The following is a 12800-nucleotide window of genomic DNA, read 5'->3' on the forward strand; positions in this document are numbered from 1 at the left end:
CCCATGCTCCACCACATGCTCAGCAGCCCTCTCACAGCAGAACTTACTGCCCAGAAGGAACTTGCTGCTCTGCTGTCCCCACCCTCCTGCTGACTTGCTCCCTTTCTCCATCTGCATGTTTTGCAATCCAGCAGCCCCCTCCACACCACATTCCCTCTGCACTGCTGGCCTCACATTGTGTAAATGTTCCCTGTTGCATCAGCTGGAGGCTCTCAGGCCGCTGAGTAAGGCATCAAACCCTTGCAGATGGATGGGTTGGGGCTCCCCTCTAGTGAGGATGAAGGTTCCCTCTTGTGAGGATGCAGGGGGCTTTGCTGTGCTGCTGAAGGTTTGTGGCTGCTTCTCCAGGCTCCCCTCTGCCAGAAGCCCTGAGGCAGCACTTTTGGAGGCTCCCAGGCTGGATCAGGAAGCAGAGGATATTTTGCAAGCAAGTTCAGCGTTGCAAAACCGAAGGCTGGTTCCTGGCAGTGAGGCTTCCCAGGAACAGTGGAATTTTGGCTGGTTCAGGGACATCAGCCAGAAGATGGTGAAAGTGAGAAATGGGGAAGGAAGGCTCTGGCACTGTCTTGTTTTTTCACCCTGCTCTTTGCAGACCTTGGTGTGGTTACCTCCTCATCCACCCAGGGAGAAGATTTCCAGCGTGGGGGGAGGAGGGCAGGAGTGCTGGAGGAGCTCTGAAGAGCCAGGAAACAGGAAATCTGACCCAGCTGAGCTGGGGCTGTTCCAAGTGCCTGCTGGAGAGTGTCAGAGCAAGCAGAGTTTTCAGACCCTTTTGGTGTGGATGGTTCCTGGAGCAATGGATCTATGCTGAGAGGGGAGGGAAGAGCTCCTTCTGCTCACTTGTGGTGACAAAGCCAAGACTGAGTAGAACTTGATGGCTGTTGTGTGCCAGAGGAGAGATTTCTGCTGCGAGGGCCAAGCAGAGGCTGTGCAGGGTGCTGAGCTCTCTGCTCACAGCTGAGCTGGGAGGTGAACTGCTCTGGGAGTCAGTGGAAAGCAGCAGCCACAGAAGGAGAACTCTTCATTGTACACTGCACTGACTCTGAAAGGTGGTGGAGACAGCACCGAGCTCAGGGACCAGAACCAGGCTCTGAAGCTCTGTGCCGGCAAGCTGCAGGAGATGATCCTCCCCCTGCTGAGGCCACACCTGGGCTGCCAGGTCCAGTTGTGGGTTTCTCAGAGCAAGAGAGGCATTGACACAGAGAGAGTCCAGGGAGGGACTGCAAAGTGCTGAGTGGAGCCTGTGAGGAGAGGCTGGGAGCTGGGACTGCTCAGCCTAGAGGCTCAGGGCTGCTGTCAGCGAGCACCTGAAGGGAGGCTGCAGAGAAGGCAGTGCCAGACCCTGCCTCTTGTTACCAGTGACCAGAGGAGAGGTGGAGAACACAAACTGAAGCACAGGAAGTTGTTGAGCATAAGAAGAGGAATTAGAACTGCCAGACTGACCCTGGAGCAGAGAGGACAGGAGGTCTCCAGCCTTGGAGACATTCAAAAGCTGCCTGGACACAGCCCTGAGCAAGCAGCTGTGGGGTTGCATTGGATGCTCTCCAGAGGTCCCAGCTGCCCTCAGCCATGCTGTGATCCCTCCACCTCCTGCTGCTGTGCTGTGAGACCAAATCTGACACTGGCACACCCTGTCCCTGGCTTTCCAGGGCTGACACTGGCACACCCTGTCCCTGGCAGTGCCCTGGGGCTGATCTCCCTCTGTAACCATGGCCTGGTCCCCCACTCACCTCCCAGCACTCCTGCTGCACTAGAAGACAAGGAAGCAAATGCTGCCTGCTGGAAGTGGTCAAGAGCTGCTGGTGGCTGCTGGGCAGATCAGGAGCCCCCAGGGTGCCTCAGCAGGGCAGGGGCAGGGCAGAGGTGCATCCACTGCCAGGTGCTCCTCTGGGACAAGGAGGGTGGTAGGCACTAGCAGGGTCTGGCATTGCAGAGCACTCCTGCCGTGGAGTGTGGGGCTGGAGACAGCAGCAGGCTCAGGAGCAGACCTGCTCTGCCTCCTTGCCCCACGCTTTGATCTCTCAGCAGCAGCCAGCCCAGGCCCTGCTCCCCTTGCCCCCTGCCGTGGCTTCCAGAGTGCTGCCACCCAGGAGGTGTCAGCCAGTCCCTGCTGAACCAGCCCCAAGGAGGCAAAACCCCTGCCCTGCCCTGCCTGCCCTGCCTGCCCTGCCCTGCTCCACTCTCCAGAGGGTTCAGGGTCTCAGCTGGGACAGACCCAGCTGGCAGTGCCCAGAAGGAGTTCCACTGCCGTCCCTCCTGCCCGGGGCACACCAGGGGTTAATGCAATTAGTCCCAGTGCCCCTGGGGCTGGCAGCAGGCAGCCAAATTAGACATGCCCCCGGGGAGGGATCGCAGCCGCCAGGGACTGGGGGAGGAGCAGCAGCACAGACCCGGAGCAGCTGCGGTTTGTACAGCGTGTACAAGCCCACCACGGGCACGCAGCCTGGCACTGCCTGGCACCGCCACGGGCACGCAGCCTGGCACCATCCCACCACTGCCACAGGCACAGTCTGCCACCGTCCCACCACTGCCACGGGCACACAGCCTGGCACTGTCCCACCACTGCCATTGTCACACAGCCTGGCACTGCCATACCACTGCCACAGGCACGCAGCCTGGCACTGCCTGGCACTGCCACTGGCACACAGCCTGGCACTGTCCCACCACTGCCATTGTCACACAGCCTGGCACTGCCATACCACTGCCACTGGCACACAGCCTGGCACTACCCCACGGTCATGGGCACAGCCTGGCCCCGTCCCACCACTGGCACACAGCCTGGCACTGTCACAGGCACAGCCTGACACCATCCCATCACTGCCACTGGCACACAGCCTGGCACTGCCCCATCACTGCCACTGGCACACAGCCTGGCATAAGGCAAACCTTGCTGCTGGGTGACATTAGCAAAGTGCCAGAGCCAGGTGTGCCCCCACCAAAGGCTGCTGCAGGCTCCCTCTGCCCTCTGCTAGGGCAGCTCCAGGTCTGCTCCTCGCTGAATGCCAGGCACAGCCGGTGCCAATCCACACTTTGCAGCCCACTTCTACTGTCTCCAGGGAAGTTCTGCTGCTGTGCCCAGCACCAGCAGGACTGCCAGGCAGGGAGGGCTCCACAGGTAGCAGCAGGGGAGCAGCCTGAGGGGAAGAGGGAGGAATCCCTGCAGGGGGAGAGGGATTGGGAAAAGCTTTGCACAGCCCGGGCAGATGCCAAGGGACAAGGCAAGGGGCACCCAGAAAGCTGTGCTGCTCTCTCCAGGGTGAACAGTGCCTGGTGCTGGGTCACCTGGTGAGAGGCCAGCAGTCAAATTGCCCTCCCTTGCCTGGGGGGAGGGAAGGCTGAGTGCCTGTGAGGTAGGGCTGTGCCAGGCTGCCGAGGAGAGCCAGGCAGGGCTGTGCCAGGCTGCTGAGGGGAGCCAGGCAGGTCCATGCTTTGCCCTCAGGGCTCTGACAGTTGCAGTTAGCTGCTCTCAAGTCCCACTTGCTTCACTGACACTCCAGAGCAGGAAGCTGCAAGTCCCTCCAGCAGCAGCTAACAGAGAGGTGCTTGGCAGAGAGCATCTTGGCAAGGATGGCAAAGGAGGAGTGGACATCTCCCCTGCCACCTCACCTGCCCCCATCAGCAGCTCGGTGCCTGCGCTCAGGAGGATGGCATCCAGCCCCCTGGCATCAGGTGCTGTTTCCAGTCCTGAGCACCAGGACAGAGAGAGGCCACACACCTCCTGGCTGGAGGCATCCTCACCCCTGATGCTGGTGGATCCTGGCCCTTGGGAAGAGCAGGATGAGCTGAGAGCAGAGCAACCAAAGTGCCTGTGCTGAACACTCCCATTCCCTAGCCCAAGCAGAGGGAACTCAGCCTTCTTGTGTTGCTATAGCAGCCCAGTCAGGGCTCTGCTCAGCAAAGTGCTTGGGCACCTCCATCTTCCACTCACTGCTTGGCCGCCAGCTCCTGCCCAGCCAGCTCCCACCACAGACCCAGGAGGAGAAGGGATCTGCCCAGGGTCAGCCTCTGACCCCTCTCTGGGAGGGAGCAGCAGCTAAGGAGAGAGGATTCTGCTGTGGGTAGGAATTTCAGCCCAGCTAAGTTCCACAGTGACCAAGGGATCCCCAGCTGGGAGCTGGCCTGGGGCCTAAGCCCTTCAGTGGGAGGACAACTGCTGCTCTCCCCACTGCTGCCCACTCGTGCCAAGGTCCTGTGGCAAGGTTGTGTCTCTCCAGCTGCCCAGCCAGCCCAGAGCAGCCAGCCCCACTTCACAGCACTCCCCTCTGGGCAGTCCCTGTCCTACAGCAGGCTGAGAGCCTTCCCTGCTGCTTCCTCCTGCACACGCCCAAGGAAATCTCCTGCCCTGCTCCTGCCCTGCCCCAGCCCCTGCAGCTGGCACTGCCCTCATCCATGCATTCAGCCTTGCTGACAAACCCACTCACCTGGAACCGGCGCTGGTGGTCAGGCAGGAGGGGCAGCAGCTCGTTTGCCTCTTGGGGGGAGGTTTATTCGGAGCAGTTCTGTTCTGTGGCTCCCTAGGCTGGAAGGCAGGGTGCAGGGATTTCTCCTTCGCAAGGTACGGCGTTAGCAGGGAGCTCGGAGCAGCACCTCCTGAGAGAGGAAAGGAAGGCTGTGATATGCTCAGGATGCATGGCAGCAGGGGGTGGGGGAGTGGCATGGAGGAGGAGACTGCAAACATCTTCGGTGATTGCAGGAGAGCAGGGCCCGGGGAGCTCCTGTCCCCACCAGAATGCACGGAGCCCACGCCCGGAGTGGCACTGCCAGGGGGGTGCCAGGGGGCCTGCACTTGCTCTGCTCTCCTCGCAGCCAGAGCTAGCAGCAGGAGCCAGGTGTGAAAGGAGAAGCAGATCTCATTCCCAGCCCGCTCCTGCCCTCTCTCTGTGTCCCTTCCACGCTGGTGGCAGCTGCAGAAATCCCTCCAGCAGCCACAGCTGCACAGCCTGGAGGGGTCCCACACCAGCCCAGTCTGTGCAAGCAGGACCCCAGAGCCCCATGGCCCTTGGCTTGCCCAGCCCAGCCCAAGGGGGGGGTGTGTGTCTGTGCCTCAGCCCTGGTGACCTCCTGGAGGGGTGCTGGGCAGGTCACAGGAGGGATCAGCTCACCGGGTCCAAAGGGAAGGTGCCAGCAGCACTGTGTCTGGGAGCCAGGCTCTGCTTGCAAGGGAGCAGGGCAAAGCTTCTGCTGTCTCTGCTCACTGACCTCTGACATCCTGACTCCTGCTGCAGCTCCTTGGACAGCAGCCCCACATCCCAAGATTTCCATGAATGGACTCTGCCAGGGCAGAGGTGGGGTGCAGGTGTGAGCAGCACACAGCCCACGGTGGCTCCAAAGAGCAAGCCCCAGCACCAGGGTTACAACAGCTCCTCTGCTACACTTTACTGCCAGATGCATGACCCACAGGGGGACACCTCAGTGGTTTCCTTCTCCTTAACTCAGGTGGCAGCAGTGCAGGGCTGTGCTGCATGCTCCTCACAGCACAGCAGCAGCCATGAGCTGCAGCCAGAGCCTGCTGCAGGGTTTGAACTCACCCAGCAAGGGGCAGGTCAAAGGCAGTGTCAGGCTCTGTTGACACAGATTCCCCCTGAGCCCTATGTCCCCACCAGGCTCTGGGGGAAGAGGAGATCTGGGCCCTGTCAGCTCGGGTTACAGAGAGCAGCTCCCAACACCAAGTGGCTTTTTGCAGGCAGGAATCACAGAATCACTTAGGTTGGACCTGCAGAGCCACCGAGTCCAGCTGTGCATCAGCACAGTGATCAGACTGGGGCTGTGCTGGATGAGCTTTGGAGCCTGGGCCCTGGACTGTCTCTGTTTTAACTTGCTCCACCTGCCCAGTCAGCAGGACACAGGAGACAAGGACACCCTCTGCACCCCACAGAGTGCTTGGTGCTCACAGCTGGGTGTCTCTGATCTTCCTCCTGAAAGCTGCACAAGCTCAGTGCGGTCTCAGGGCACACAGGAGCCAGCTGGGGATGGAAGCCCAACCCTACAGCCTGCCTCATTTCTGTCCCTTTCCAGCCAAGCAGACCCTGGCATGGCCCACAGGAGACAATCATTTAGAGTGCCCATCTCTTGTCATGGGGAGCAGCCTCCGGTGCTCTGCCTGCACCACACCCCCAGAAGGCTGCAGACAGGAGGCTGGGAGCCAGTCCAGCTGCGGAGGGAGGAGCAGGTGGAAGGTGGCAGCACAGCCTGGGACGTGCTGAGCTCCTTTGCCCTGGCTGTTGGTGAGGCAGTGCCAGAGGATGGACATCTCTGCTGCCTCCTGCCCTGCTTTGCTCTGTGGCTTGGCAGCAGCTTTCCTCCCAGAAGGGCTCTGGGCTCCCCTGCCAGCTGGCTGCTGGGGGCTGTGGTGACCTGCAGCAGGGAGCAGGCTGCTGGACAGGAGCATTTCTGACACTACCCAGCGAGAGGCAGAGCTGCCACATCTAGCCCTAGGGTGAGGCTGTCCCTCACCCACAGCTCAGCTCTGCCCAGATCCACCCCGGGGATCAATGGCTAACAGTCTGAGACTGTCCTGTGCCACTTCCTATGCCTGGAGTCCAGCCTGCCTCCTAAAGCCTGCACTAAGTCCTCCCCAGCTTAATACTCCTAGGCCTTGCTTAGCCATAACCTCACAGCAATGAACACCTCAAACCTTCTCCTTCAGCAACCTTTTCCAGCTTTCATTTTGACTTGCACCTGTGGCAAATTCCAGACACCTCTGAGGTACTGAACAGGACCCAGAGCAGGAGGCAGAAGCTATGGAGGAGGTGAGGAGCTCTGCTCCCTTGGGATGGAGGTGCCTGGTGCCCAGGCAGAGTCTTTCCAGGCTGGTGCAATCCCATGGCAGCTGAGGCCCCCAAGTCTCAGAGGTGAGGAGCTCTGCTCCCTGGGGATGGAGGTGCCTGGTGCCCAGGCAGAGTCTTTCCAGGCTGGTGCAATCCCATGGCAGCTGAGGCCCCCAAGTCTCAGAGGTGAGGAGCTCTGCTCCCTGGGGATGGAGGTGCCTGGTGCCCAGGCAGAGTCTTTCCAGGCTGGTGCAATCCCTGGGGAGCTGAGGCCCCCAAGGCTCTCCTCGTTCTCCAAGCACCAGGCACACTTGGCCATCACCCCACACAGGGCCCACAGGATGCTGCAAGGTAATCAGCAGTGGGTAGGAAGGAAACTCACAATGTCACCCTCGGGGGAGGCACTGAGCAGTGAGCCTCTTGTCACTTAGTCACCTTCTGAAGGGCCTTCTGATGTGAGCCCTGCCCAGCCCTTTGAAGATAAAGGAAGGGCTGGTTGGGAAACAGCCTGGAATAGCTTCCCCAAATCGGCTCCCTCGTGATGCTCTCCACAAAGCACCTTTCAAAGTAATCTGTGCTCATCTCACAAGTAGAATGAAAATGTCACAGAGGGACAGGGCCCCCTGGTTTGCAGCCCCTCCCCTATAAACATGGCCTCAGGCTGCACCTCTGTCCAGCTTGGAGGGGCCTTGGTCCCAGACAGGTGAAGCTGTGGGCAATGGAGACAGACTTGTACAGAGGGTTTGTGTGCCTCAAAGAGAGGTTTTGCAGGTCGAGTAGGACAACTGCTTCTCTGTCATGGAATCACAGAGTGTTAGGTGTTGGAAGGGTGTTGGTTGGTCTCTTCTCCCAGGCACCCAGCACCAGAACAAGAGGACACAGTCTCAAGCTGCACCAGGGGAGGTTTAGGCTGGAGGAGAGGAGAAAGTTCTTCCCAGCAAGAGCGATTGGCCATTGGGATGTGCTGCCCAGGGAGGTGGTGGAGTCCCCATCCCTGGAGGTGTTCAAAAAAGGCCTGGATGTGGCACTTGGAGCCATGGTTTAGTTGTCAGGAGGTGTTAGGGATTAGGTAATAGGTTGGACTGGATGATCTCTGAGGTCTTTTCCAACCTCACCAGCTGTGAGATCCCCAACACAGGAAGGACCTGGAGCTGATGGAGAGGGTCCAGAGGAGGCCACAAAGATGATCAGAGGGATGGAGCAGGTCTGCTATGGGGACAGGCTGAGGGAGCTGGGGGTGTTCAGCCTGGAGAAGAGAAGGCTCCAGGGAGACCTTAGAGCAGCCTCCCAGTACCTAAAGGGGCTACAAGAAGGCTGCACAGGGACTGTTCCCAAAGGCCTGCAGGGACAGCACCAGGGGCAATGGCTTCAAACTAGAGCAGAGCAGATTGAGATTGGATGTGAGGAACAAGTTCTGCAGCAGGAGGCTGCTGGAACACTGCAACAGGCTGCCCAGGGAGGTGGTTGAGGCTCCATCCCTGGAGATACTCAAGGTGAGGCTGGGCAGGGCTCTGGGCAAGCTGATCTGGTGGAGGATGTCCCTGCTGGCTGCAGGGGGTTGGACTGGCTGAGCTTTGGAGGTCCCTTCCAGCCCAGCCCGTTCTGTGACTCTGAGCCATTCCCTGCTGCCGCCTGCGCCGGGCACAGCTGTGATTTCCTCTGCTGTGAAGCAATCTCTCAGCCCTTCCTTCCCTGCCTTTTGCAATTCTGTAGTCTTCTTCTCCTCGTTACAGTAACCTTAATTTGGGGGTGGGGATTAATTTGGTGTCCTGCACTGCTCACTTGGCCCTGGGAGCAGAGTCCAATTATGCAGCTGCGACCTTCATTCCGAGTTAGCAGAGCCTGCTGCAAATGAACCTCCCTTCGTGTTTCACAGAGCTGCTCAAATAATGGAATTTCCTTCCTATGGGAAATGCCAATGTTTCCACATTGAGTTTTTGCCCTATTTTGGAACAAGGAGTCCAAATTTCAACACTTGCCACACACAAAGTTCAGACAAATTCAGCAGGGCAAAGAAATGCTTCGGTCTGGCTCAGACCGCCGGAGATCTGCTCCTCCCTGGGCTGTCTTCTTCCTTCATGGGAGTGCTTCATGATAATTTTTCACCTTGCTGGACAGCCTGAAACCCTCAGGACCCTCTGCTGTGTCCCCCTGCAGCTGAGCTGCTTTGGTGCATCAGCCTTGGTACAGCCAAGGAGAGCAGGGCCAGGAGGGCTGGAAGAGAAAAGCCTCAGGGTGCAGCTCTCACTGGCAGCACCAAGCAGGACACCGTGGCTGGAGCTGCAGGTGGGACAAGGAAACAAGGAGAATGAGTTGAACAGTGGTGTCACAGTGTCACAGAAGGGGTTGGATTGGAAGGGACCTTAAAGATGGTCCAGTTCCAACCCCTGCCATGGGCAGGGACACCTCCCACCAGCACAGCTTGCTCAAGGCTTCATCCAGCCTGGCCTTGAACACCTCCAGGGAGGGGACAGCCACAGCCTCCCTGGGCAGCCTGTGCCAGGCTCTCCCCACCCTCAACTCACAACAATTTCTTCCTCATCTCCAGTCTCACTCTCTCCTCTCCCAGCTCAAAGCCACTGTCCTTCATGCTGTCACTCCCAGCCCTTGTCCAAAGTCCCTCCCCAGCTCTCCAGGAGCCCCTCAGGTACTGGAAGGCTGCTCCAAGGTTTTCCTGGAGCCTTCTCTTCAGGCTGAACAGCCCCAGCTCTCCCAGCCTGTCCCCACAGCAGAGGTGCTGCAGCCTCTGATCCTCTCTGTGGCCTCCTCTGGACCTGCTCCAGCACCTCTGACAGAAAATTTCCCCCCAGGTTTTGGGCTGAGTGGTTCCAAGTGCTCAGCAGGACAAAGTTCTGCGAGCTGCTGGAGTTTGTGCCACTCACAAGTGCCCTCCTTTTCTCCTTGGCTCTGCTCAGAGGGTGTGATTGAGACGTTTCAGCTATTTTGAATCCCAGCTCATGCTCCCTGCTTCTCCCAGGTGCACAGGGAACTCGCTGCACACTTCTGGGGGAGCTCTGTCCTGGGATTTGGGGTGGTTTGCTTTGATCCTTCTGCTAATATCTCCTCTATCACTCTGCAGGCCCAGCCAGTGCCAGCTGCAGCTGCCCAGGGTGGTTGCTGCAGGCCTAGCCAGTGCCAGCTGCAGCTGCCCAGGGTGGTTGCTCTGGTGATGCCCAAAGCACCTTTTTGTCAGACTGTTGCTGACACTGCAGAAGGAGTTCCCAGCTCCCTCCCTGCCAGCTTCCCTGGTGGACACTCACCTGGGTTCCCCCAGTATGAACCACTAAGCTTTTCTCCCCTGGCCTTACCCAGCTCTCACCCTCCCCTCCAGCCCCTTGCTTTCTGCTGCACTACAAACTGCTCAGAGCTCTTCAGCCTGATGCATGTGCAAGAGGCTGGATTTAGGCTTCCTGCTACAACCAAGTGCTTCCCAAAGACCTCTTTTTCTAAAGACCTCAGACTGGGTGTTAGGAAGAAGTTGTTCCCCAGGAGGGTGGTGAGAGCCTGGCACAGGTTGCCCAGGGAGGTGGTGGAAGCCTCATCCCTGGAGGTGTTTAAGGCCAAGCTGGATGTGGCTGTGAGCAACCTGCTCTGGTGTGAAGTGTCCCTGCCCATGGCAGTGGGTTGGAACTGGCTGAGCCTTGAGGTCCCTTCCAACCCTGACAATTCTATGAGTTTATGATTTTGGGGGTATTTGTACATTTAAATCCACACTGCTTTGTAGCTGCCCCATGGCTTGGGGATGCAGCTCTTCCCTGGGTGGTGCAGCACAGACAGCTTTAACACCAGTATGGCTCTGCTTGCTCTGTCCACATCCATCCTGCCCTCCAACCACCATCCTGCCCCCTGTGCCCAGCATGGCACAATCAGTGTCCCCAGCCCTCCTGCTCCCTCCTCTGCTGGCTGTTGCAGGTTTCAGAGGGGATGCTGATGGCCATCAGCTGCCTGGTTGCACAGAGTCTGTGCTCGCTGCTGAGGTGGCTGGAAACAACTTCCTGCCTCTGCAGCAGATCAGCCATGCAAGTACAGCATCAGAGGTGTCTCTTCTGTGCCCTGCTGGAAGCTCAGCTGGTAGCCAGCTCTGTACACACAGCAGATGAGGCTGTGCTGTGCATTGAGCACTTCACTCCCAGTCACTTACTCCAAGGTTTTGACAGCTGAATTCCAGAGGTGCCCCTTTGCTCTGGCTGCTCAAGGGACAGATGTGCACTGCAACCTCACATCTGGAGTGCTGGGTCCAGTGCTGAGCTCCCCAGCTCAAGAGAGACAGGGAACTACTGGAGAGAGTCCAGAGGAGGCTACAAAGGTGCTGAAGGGCCTGGAGCAGCTCTGTGAGGAGCAAAGGCTGAGAGCCCTGGGGCTGAGAGCCCGGAGAAGAGCAGCTCCCGAGGGTCTCAGCAAGAGACAAAGGCTGGGGGGCAAGAGGCTGGGGCCAGACTCTGCTCAGCAGGTTCCACCAGAACAGGAGGAGAAACTTCTTTGGTGTGAGGGTGCTGGAGGCCTGGAGCAGGCTGCCCAGAGAGGTTGTGGAGTCTCCTTCTGTGGAGAGCTTCCCTGGCCATTGTGATCCTGGACAAGCTGCTGTGGGTGTCCTGCTTTGGCAGGGGGCTTGGATTGGCTATCTCCAGAGGTCACTTCCAACCCCACCATGCTGGGATGTTCACAGCAGGCAGAAGCATTTCTCAGGACTCATCTTGACAGATGATTTGAAGCACTGTGAAATGCATCCTGCCTGCAGGAGGGCCAGCAGCACTCCCAGGGATTGCCCTTGCAGATATTAATTCTTATTTAAGCTCTCAGATGCAGATTGACTCAGTGGGGATGTGGATTAGAGCAGTGCTCAGTGCAGCACAAGATGGCTGTGCTTTGTCACAGCTGCTCTGGGAGGAGGGAGAAACCAGGATCGATGCAAACACCTGGGCCTTGCCCTCTCCCTTCCTCCATGCTGAAAACCAGAGTCTGCCCAGCAAGCACCAGTTCAGACTGGCAGGCTGCTCAATGCCCTTCTTTAGAGTGGAATGAATGTGATCAGCTCTTAGCCCTCCATCTCCTGCCTGGGCTGATTTCTTCTGTGGTCCAGAGTCTTTTCTGGGGGTAGAATCACAGCCAGCAGGTCGAGGGAAGTGATTCTCCCCCTCTGCTCCACTCTGCTGAGACCACACCTGGAGCTCTGTGTCCAGTTCTGGAGCCTCTGTTACAGGAAGGATCTGGAGGTGCTGGAAGGTGTCCAAAGAAGGGCCCCAAGGATGAGCAGAGGGCTGGAGCTGCTCTGCTCTGGAGACAGACTGAGAGAGTTGGGGTTGTTCAGTCTGGAGAGGAGAAGGCTCCAAGAAGATCTAATTGTGGCCTTCCAATACCTTCAGGGGGCTACAAGAAAGCTGGGGAGGGACTTTTGAGGGTGTCAGGGAGTGCTAGGACTGGGGGGGATGGTGCAAAAATAGAAATGGGTAGATTGAGATTGATGTTAGGAAGAAGTTGTTCCCCATGAGGGTGGTGACAGCCTGGCACAGGTTGCCCAGGGAGGTGGTGGAAGCCTCCTGCCTGGAGGTGTTTGCAGCCAGGCTGGAGGTGGCTGTGAGCAACCTGCTGTGGTGTGAGGTGTCCCTGGCCATGGCAGGGAGGTTGTAACTGGCTGATCCTTGAGGTCCCTTCCAACCCTACCAATTCAGTGATTCTATGATCTGTGTGTATGTATGACAAGGACAAAAGGGAGCAGTTGTGACCATCTCGTCTGCCCTCCTTTCGCAGCACAGGAATAGCTCTGTGTTAATTAATTCTCTTGAAAGTAGAATATACTTAGGGGGAAAAAAAAAGAGTAAAACCAGAACCTGCCTTCCTCTCTGCTGGTGGTGATGAATTCATCACAATTCCAGGCAAATTATATAAGCCTGGGGTCTGCCTGACCCTGGAAATTCTGCGTGAGGTTGAGGAAGCAGCAGTCAGCTGCTGCTGTGGAGGAGCTGAACTGAACTTCCCGCTGCAGGTGGTGCTGCTGGCAGGGCCACACCGGGAGGCTGCAGCTTACTCGGTGTG

This window comes from Dryobates pubescens, chromosome 31 (assembly GCF_014839835.1).
Source record: "Dryobates pubescens isolate bDryPub1 chromosome 31, bDryPub1.pri, whole genome shotgun sequence".
In the NCBI taxonomy this organism is placed as follows: Eukaryota; Metazoa; Chordata; class Aves; order Piciformes; family Picidae; genus Dryobates; species Dryobates pubescens.